Raw genomic sequence first — 9,985 nt, forward strand, 5'->3', positions numbered from 1 at the left:
ATGTTGGGTGTTTTATGTTGTTTAACACGTCTAGACGTAAATACGAGGAAATAAAAGCTGAAATCCTAATCGCTCGTCTCATGTACATCTTTTGATCTCAAACCCAAATGTCTATGGTGTACAGCACAAACAATTGACTTGGCCTTGCCGTTCCGATAGTTTTGGAGGGGACCGTATATTATATAACGTGTGTATAGTCTGTATAATAAACGTATTGCTGGGACAAAATTACGAGTAGAAAGTGAATAAAGCGTCATGAGAACAGACTGAGAGTCGGACCGCAGTGAACAGACCATGGACACTTTTGAATCTCTGAAATCTTTAAAAAATGATACCCGATCCTTGCCATCCTAAATGAACAATGCAAAAGGCTCATTTTTAAGTCATTATAATATAGAATTATAAATATACTGTAACACATAATATAATTTATATAATAAGCACTGTTACAGTGTGTGGCAGGTGTGTCCTTGATTCTGCCTGATAGTTCAAAGGTCACGTCAAGTCAAGATACACTAACCCCAAAATCTAACTGTGTGTGTGTGTGTGTGTGTGTGTGTGTGTGTGTGTGTGTGTGACCCAGCTACATCGATCATATACTGTACAGAGAGAGAGAGAGCTCTAAGTGATACATGCATGCACACACACACACACACACACACACACACACACACACACACACACTCAAATTCACAGATTCTGATTCCGTCTTCCCCCACTCTCTCTTTCTCTCTTTCACGCACTCTCACACACACACGCGCACACACACACTCTCGCACTCACATCTCGAGAAAGTTGTTTGACTCTGTGCCTAATGATAACAGATGAGGTGTCAATATGAAGGTGAGAGAGTCTAAGTCATCCTAGCACTGTGTGCGCGTGTGTGTGCGCGCATGTGTGTGTGGGGTGGGTACACCATTCACTTTTGTTTCTCTCTCTCACTCTCTCTCTCTCTCTCTCTCTCTCTCTCTCTCTCAAATAAGAGCAAGAAGGAGAGATAGCCCTTGAATTCAAGGTTTAGGGTTTCAGATTTGGGGCTGCGATTTATTATACAGTTAGATCTAAAGCTCAGAGTCCTTTATGAGGCCTCTTTTTTTAAGTAGAAACTGAGAAACTGAAATACATATTTAATCACTAATTGTTGCTTTATTCTTTCTTTCAGACGCTCACCCATGTACACGCTGAACACAAAGGGTTTACTGCGTGTTCAGGGTTTAACACGTGAAATTGATCAGTGTTGCCCTAGATGTGCCATCCCTCCATCCCTCCATCCATCCCTCTATCCATCCCTCCATCCATCCAGCCATCCAGCTATCCCTCCATTCCATCCATCCCTCCATCCATCCCTCCATCCCTCCCTCCATCCCTCTATCCATCCCTCCCTCCATCCCTCTATCCATCCCTCCATCCCTCTATCCATCCCTCTATCCATCCCTCCATCCCTCCAGCCATCCAACTATCCCTCCATCCCTCCAGCCATCCAACTATCCCTCCATTCCATCCATCCCTCCATCCCTCTATCCATCCCTCCATCCCTCCAGCCATCCAGCTATCCCTCCATCCATCCCTCCCTCCATCCCTCCATCCCTCTATCCATCCCTCCATCCATCTAGCCATCCACCTATCCATCCATCCATCCCTCCATCCATCCCTCCCTCCATCCCTCCATCCCTCTATCCATCCCTCCATGCATCCAGCCATCCAGCTATCTATCCATCCCTCCATCCCTCCAGCCATCCAGCTATCCCTCCATTCCATCCATCCCTCCATCCCTCCATCCATCCCTCCATCCCTCCATCCCTCTATCCATCCCTCTATCCATCCCTCCATCCCTCCAGCCATCCAACTATCCCTCCATCCCTCCAGCCATCCAACTATCCCTCTATTCCATCCATCCCTCCATCCCTCCCTCCATCCATCCCTCCATCCCTCTATCCATCCCTCCATCCCTCCAGCCATCCAGCTATCCCTCCATCCATCCCTCCCTCCATCCCTCCATCCATCCCTCCATCCCTCTATCCATCCCTCCATCCATCCAGCCATCCACCTATCCATCCATCCATCCCTCCATCCATCCCTCCCTCCATCCCTCCATCCCTCTATCCATCCCTCCATGCATCCAGCCATCCAGCTATCCATCCATCCCTCCCTCCATCCATCCCTCTATCCATCCCTCCATCCATCATCCCTCCATCCATCGATCCATCCAGCCATCCATCCTTCCTTCCATCCATTTTCCATACCGCTTATCCTACACAGGTTCGCAGGGCAGCCTGGAGCCTATCCCAGGGAACATGGGACGCAAGGCCAAGGCCACCCTGGACGGGGTGCTGACCCATCGCAGGGAACAATCGTGCACACTACAAACAATCTGGAAATGCCAATCAGCCCACAACGCATGTCTTTGGACTGGAGAGGAAACCAGAGTACCCGGAGGAAACCCCTGAGAACGTGTAAGATTTGTGCAGGCAGGGCGGAGACGGGATTCAAACCCCCAACCATGGCTCAGTGTTTAAAGGCTCTGGGTTACTAATCAGAAGGTCAGGAGTTCAAGCTACCACTGTTGGGCCCTTGAGCAAGGCCCTCATCCCTCAACTGCTCAGTTGTATAAATGTATAAATGTGTAAATGTAAGTCGCTATGGATAACGGCGTCTGGCAAATGCCGTAAATGTAAATGTGCAAACCACTAAGCCACCGTGCCCCCTCCCCCCTCCCATATGTGTTATAAGTTAATAAAAGCAAGCTTTTGCATGTTCTTTGAATGTTTTTAAAAAAAATTTATTAATTTTTTTTTTATCTGTGTTCACAAGATATATACTGTTGGAGTTCTCCTGCAATACAAGGGATTTCTCCTTTCCAGTGTCGGGACGCGTCAACAGCGATGACATCTGTTTACATCACTAGTGCTTGTTATGCGAGCAATGCACCGAAGAAACCTAAGGGGAAAAGAAAGCTCGTCTTCTCTCTCCGGCCTTTGGAATGGCCCGTGGAATGTATGTCATGTTTTTTCGGCCATTTTGAATATTAAATGCTTCCGCAGCATAACAAGCACTTCGCTCGGACAGCTGATGTCCCAAACATTCTGTTTCTCTGGAAACTTTGTGTACTACGCTTCCATTTTTTTTTTTTACCAACATTACTGAAGTACGATGCAGTTACTTCCTGGATTCGTCTAGTAGCGAGAAACGTCGATAAAATAGATTCATTCATCGAAAGTATGCAACAACAACAAAAAAAAACATTCAGATTATATTTCTCAAACCGGGTGATCATAACTTATGAAAATTTATGACAATGAGTTTTTTTATTATTATTATTTTTTAGATTAATACGTCTCAGCTGCGTTTGTTTCTTCGGGACGCTGTTGTACACGTAGAACGGTGCATAACGGGGGATATGTAAAAACACTAGCCAGTATTGCTGTTGTATTTGCTAGAGATACAGGTGTACTACACGTCACCTTGTCATGACACTCCTTATGTCTAGCATTCGTTCACACACGCTCTCCAAGTTGGCTCATGCAATTCTCAAAACCCTCTCAGAAAAACTCCATCTCAGAGATGGAACTTTCAAATGGAGGGAAACGTTCTGTCATGTAAATGTAAACTCCTAGGGCAGAAGGGATCCAAATGAAAGCATCCTAGGAAGCGAGGAATTATGGAATGAATCCTTAAGGAGTGTAGTTATTATTATAGGAGGGTCATAATTATTGCTCATTCCTGCAGGACAGATCATAAGGACCCATAGATGTTGGAATTGTTGGAATCAGTTAAAACAATGAAAGTGGAGAAGGAAGTGGGGTGTCTTATACCTGTGCGTTCTCTATCTGTCTATCTGTCTATCTAATTGCTTTTGCATAACACACAAACTGAACACCTCTAGCTTGCATGAAGAGAATGAACACACTAACTGATGCTATTTAAGCTTTCTATCAACAGCAGTAATAAATAAGTACTTATTATGACATGGGAGAGTGTTAAGACGCATGAAGTAGTGCACTTACCTTAGTGTCCCGTTGAGAAGTCTGGGGAAGGAGAATGTCCAAACGGAGTCCTGGTCTCTCTTCGTCCCGAGCACGAGACAACAGTGCACACACACATACACAGATACACATACACACGCGCGCGCGCACACACACGCACACAGCACACACAGAGCTGTCAGGAGTCGAAACTACTTTGACTGATTTAGGGGAATTTCCGGGGGGTGAAAAAAAATAATAAAATAATAACAGATGAGAAGGACTGGCGAGGCGCGCGAGCGGAGCAGCGCTTCAGTGAGAGCGAGAGCGAGATGGTAACACGCGCGCGCGCGCGCGCAGCCACACACGGCACACGCACACAGGCATGCATACACGCGCACACACGTACACGCGCGCCAGCAGCACGCACGAACAAACAAACAGGCGCATAGGAGAAGGAGGCCGATTTTAGCTAGGCAAAAAGTCATAGGAACAAACAGGCACGAGCCAGATGGAGAGAGAGGAAGGCTCAAGAGGATTAACCCCCTTCATCAAACCCACTCCAATCATGGTCCTTCTAGTGGGGTCCAAATGATTTGTTTGTTTGTTTGTTTTTACAACACATCATTTTCATAATTATGCACTGTATTATTCTTTCAGTTCATTCCAAATCATGCCATAATGCTCTGTGTTCTGTAAGTGTATATATATATATATGTATGTATGTATGTACACACACACACACACATATATATATATATATGATGCACCGAATGTTCGGCAACCGAAATTAATAAGTGAAAAGGCTGAAAAAATTTGACCGAAAAATGACGTTTGATGACGCGACCAAATAGCCTAGCAACCAGAGTAAGACGCGTGAATGTCACAACCTCGATGAGGGGGCGCGCACATGCACGAGCTACGTGCTCTTCGGATGTTGACGGAAGTTTACTGTGGACACGTACGTTTGTTTTGTTTCTGTTCCGGAGTATTCGGTCATGTCGCGAGACGTAAGGGAGTAGAGTACGGAAGCAGGTAAAGCGGTATATATTTAAGGGCAGGCAGACAAATCCAAATCGTAATCCAAAAAACATAGTCAAGACAGGCAAAGGGTCGGACGATCGGCAAACAGGCATAAACGGGCAAAGCAGGAATCAAAGTCGCGGTCACAGAAAACAGGGTGAAAACACAAAACAAGAAACATGAACTAGTACTATGGACTAGGAGCGGAAAAACCAGCGGGAACTAAATGAACTAATCTATAGTTTAAACTACCTAAATCTATCATGGGACATAACATTAACAACGTGTCTAACGATACTATATCTACTATAATACTCCGCGAGGTGTACAGGGACGCGAGCGGTGTATATCCCCAATATAATCAGCCGTATAGAACCCAATAGAACCATTTTCTGCACTCCGGTCAATGCACTTTTTAATGCACATTTTTGTTGTAGGCTACAGAGTGATCCATTCTTTCAGCAGTCAGTTATAGGCCTAACATAGGTTATTCAAGGGGGGCTCAAAGATGACCACTTCAAAATATTTTTATTATACTCATTTATTTATTTAAAGTTATATTGTGCCTTGTTGGTAGCCTATGCCTGCTGGAATGAAAAAAAAAAATGTTCATTGTTAAATAAATATTTTGAAATTGTTCTTTTTGTAATTGATTTTTTTCTTTGAAAAGCAAGACAAAATAGTAAAAAGCACATTTTGATTATTTAATTCATGCAGTGGTGAAAAAATGGTAAAATAAATGGAAAAAACGCGAAAAAAAAACTTGCCTTTCGGCCAAGTTTTTCATTATATTCGGTTTCGGCTTCGGCCAAGAATTTTCATTTGGGTGCATCCCTAATATATATATAAACAATTAACGTGGTCCCTGGCAAGTTTGAGAATCTTTATACTGAGTGACATGAGGACAGCTAACACAATCAGAGGCAGTTATCATTAAAATGTTATTGTTCCCAGTGTAAAATCCCTTTATACTTTCACTTGGGCAGCAATTAAACAGAAGACATTGTGTTTACACACGACAGGAGATCAGGGCCACACAGAGACTCTTACAAAGGCAGGTGCTCAAACCAATCAACAAACAAACAAACAAACAAAGAAAACAGCAACTACAGCATAAATACCGAACTATAGTGGGGTGCCTCACTCTCAGTGTTGGCGTAGACTCCTGAGCAGGATGAATGAATGAATGAATGAATGAACATTCAGTATATAATGGAGTTACTATAATGGAGTTCAATAACATACGCAGATTCAAATACTGTCTAACATCCAATTTTAACTTGAAGTTGAAAATTAAACTAAACACCTCCTGGATTGTGTTGGTCCAGTTTGTATGGATTGTATGGCTGTAGGTGTAGCTGCAGTGCAACAGCAGGTCATGTGATGAAGCCTGACAGATGGCAGCAAGGCCTTTTATTTATAGTTTCATTATTATAAGTTAATTTTTTTGTCTTGATAAGGGCGTCAGACATGGCTTTCCAAAAAGTATTATATCTCAAACGTTCAGGAAGGACACTGTGTTAAAAAGGGTTAAAGGGAACAGTCTTGCAAATGTAGTGACTTTGGTGACTTTTTAGACCTTGTTATTGACTAATAGAAGAGTTCAATCTGTTATGTTTAAGCCTACAATAGCACTCACTGCATGCGTTATTCATTATACAGGTGCATCTCAAAAAATTTGAATAGCGTGGAAAAGTTCATTTTTTTCTGTCATTTATTTCAAAAAGTGGAACTTTCATATATTCTCCATTCATTACATATGAAGTGAAATATGTCAAGGATTTTTTTTTTGTTTTAATCTCGAGGATTACAGTTTACAGCTCAAGGAAATAAAAAATCCAGTACCTCAAAATATTAGAATAAAGAATTTATAATACAGAAATGTCGACCTGAGAAGAGCTCTAATCAGCTCATTAACACAAATCACCTGCAAAGGTTTCCGGAGCCTTTAAAAAGAACTGAACCGTTGCTCAGTGGTCCAAAGTTCTCTTTTCAGGTGAAAGTAAATGCTGCATTTCATTTGGAAATCAAGGTCCCAGAGTCTGGAGGAAGAGTGGAGAGGAACAGAATCCAAGTTGCTTGAAGTCCAGTGTGAAGTTTCCACAGTCAGTGATGATTTGGGTTGCCATGTCATCTGCTGGTGTTGGTCCAGTGTGTTTTCTCAAGTCGAGAGTCGATGCAGCGTCCAACAGGAGATTTTAGATACTTCATGCTTCCATCTGCTGACGAGCGTTATGGAGATGCTGATTTCCTTTTCCAGCAGGACTTGGCACCTGCCCACAGTGCTAAAACTACTAGTAACTGGTTTACTGACCATGGTGTTACTGTGCTCGATTGTCCAGCCGACTCGCCTGACCTGAACCCCATAGAGGATCTATGAGAGACACCAGACCCAACAATACTGACGAGCTGAAGGCCGCTATCAAAGCAACCTGGGCTTCCAGAACAAACACCTCAGCAGTGTCACAGGCTGATCGCCTCCATGCCACGCCGCATTGATGCAGTAATTCCTGCAAAAGGATTAAAACCCCAACCGAGTATCGAGTGCATAAATTAACATACTTTTCAGAAGGTCGACATTTCTGTATTATAAATTCTTTATTCTAATATTGTGAGATACTGGATTTTTGATTTCCATGAGCTGTAAGCCGTAATCATCAAGATTAAAACAAATACAAGGCCAGAAATATTTCACTTTATGTGTAATGAATCTAGAATATACGAAAGTTCCACTTTTTGAATTAAATTACCAAAAAAAGAGAGAACTTTTCCATGATATTCACATTTTTTCGACGTTCATATTCATTTATGCTCATTTTCATGGGGTGCCAGTACGTCTGGTGTTGAATGTATTATGTTGTTCACTAACACTACAGGTTTGGTTCTAGGCCGTCTCAGTACTACATTACATGCAATCACGTTACTAACACTTTCTCCAACAGACACTGGCATTTACATCATGCATCTTCACGTACGCATTCTCTCGAAAGTGTGTGTGTGTGTGTGTGTGTGTGTGTGTGTGTGTGTGTGTGTGTGTGTCAGCGAAAGTGAGAACGAGAGAAAAAGAACGTGAAAACTAGGTCGTATAGTTCACCTCAGGGGTTCCTCTAATTTATGGTAGGAGGATGGCTGGATGAGAGAAACACAACTGGGTGTTGGATGAGAGAAACACAACTGGGTGTTGGATGAGAGAAACACACACACACACACACACACACACACACACACACACACATTCACACTTAACTAGTACAAAAATCACACTAATCCAACAGCGTCAGCATACCTGGTATTACACTCTGGGTGTTCAGAGGATGAGAAAGATTGAGAATATTGATCTGCAAAAAACGCTATCCTGGTGTTTAACCCCTTTGCTCTTAGTTCCAGTGGAGCAATATAGAGTGTCATTAGGTCAGAGAGTGTGCATATACATACACACACACACACACACACACACACTACTTCCTTTTAGAGGTGAAAGGTCAAAGTAGATCACAGCACACATCCATTATCCTCTACATCCTTCGGTCCACTGGAAGTTTGGGATCATGCATCTACAGTACATTCGATCTTTTTAATTAGTATTATTATTTCTTTTCAGTGATTCAAACAAACAAAAAAAAAAGTTCACACTGTCCAGTGATGTTTCTTAAACAAAAGCATGTCGGTCTTCGCTGTGGTACAGTACGTCTGAGAAAACCCTTCACACGGTCTGCCATTTTCCATTACGTACAATGGGGTCTATATCAGAATGCTTCTATTTTTCACGCTTCACAAATTTAATACAAAACCTTTCATTCAAAATGATTTCATCGACAATAACTTGAGAGAAAATTCGAATTTTATAGATTATTTACACGAACTGGGATATTTCTTCGTATTTTGGGATATCTCCCTTTCGTGTTAACGACCGTGTGCCCTCGAGCCGGTATACCGTACTGTAGACCCCACACGTTTGGGTAAAACCTGATGGTTCATGTTCGATCAAAACCACGGGAGCGCCGTCTGAACACCTGGTTCAGTGGGAGAGATAAATCTCGAGGAATATCTGACCGTTTATATACGGAGGAGATGCAAACGACACAACGTCACTCGTCAGTGGATCAAGTGGACCTGGAATTCAAGCACAACTCAACTATCTATAAGGATAATTGATTTATTTGAGAAGTTTCACAATTTCGATCTGGAAACAGTGACAGGATGATAATGTGACAGCTGAAGACAAAAAATAATAAATAAAACTTGCATTCCAAGATCCAGTCACCAGTGAGGACTTTATCCTCAACTGACCTCAGTGTATTTGATTCTTCAGGTTTTCCCATAGACCTAATCTCCTATTATTTAGGTCTGTTTATGCTACACCAGTAGACTTCTGACATTGCTGGGATATAAATGTGTGTATACTGTATGTGAGAACATATCATATGGTTTTCTTGAATACAAACCGCTTTTTCCCCCTGAATGTTGAGAGCTTCATCAGCTTTCTAGTTGCAGTAACGTTACCTAATCGAGTGAGGCTACAGTCGGTTAGAAGTAAAACATTTAACATTAGTTGTAATCTTAATTCGGTGTATTGCGTAACGTTTTTCATGAATAAGATACTACAAGCATGATATTAACCATTTCTCAACTGTGCTTGGTGCTTCAGGAGTACTTTCCAAAGACGTAATATCATTAAGCAGGGCTGACAGGTTTCAGGAACATTTCCACTTCAAATAGTCTCAAAAAACAAATCAAAAGAGCTCAAACTAGCCCAAAAATTCAGCCATTGGAAAAGAGAGAGTTCCCTCTTTTTATCCACTCGATAATCCCCATTTATCTCTCAGAGTGAATCTATTACCTATTACCTTTCATGTAGTGTGTTATAGAGCTGTTCGTGAATGTAAAACGTCTGCAAAGTTTCAAAAATCAAAGCGCACGAGAAACGGAGTTATCGACTCCCAAAAGAAGGAATCGAGGCTGAATCGAGTCATTAGTGATTCCAGACTTTACTTCCTGTA

General features: G+C 42.3%; 1 protein-coding gene across 5 annotated transcripts in view; it reads right to left on the reverse strand.

Annotated features, from left to right (window-relative positions):
• The window catches only part of ptprdb (protein tyrosine phosphatase receptor type Db), an 86,570-nt gene extending 82,310 nt beyond the window's left edge, over positions 1 to 4,260 (reverse strand). For 3 of the 5 annotated variants that reach the window (XM_053677480.1, XM_053677477.1, XM_053677475.1), the window contains exon 1: positions 4,005 to 4,260. The gene's annotated coding sequence lies outside the window, so the exon portion shown is untranslated. The remainder of the gene's footprint in view (positions 1 to 4,004) is intronic. The other 2 variants (XM_053677479.1, XM_053677478.1) reach the window with 1 other exon arrangement.
• Positions 4,261 to 9,985: the final 5,725 nt, after the last annotated feature.

The sequence above is a fragment of the Ictalurus punctatus genome, chromosome 29 (genome assembly GCF_001660625.3).
Source record: "Ictalurus punctatus breed USDA103 chromosome 29, Coco_2.0, whole genome shotgun sequence".
Classification (NCBI taxonomy): Eukaryota; Metazoa; Chordata; class Actinopteri; order Siluriformes; family Ictaluridae; genus Ictalurus; species Ictalurus punctatus.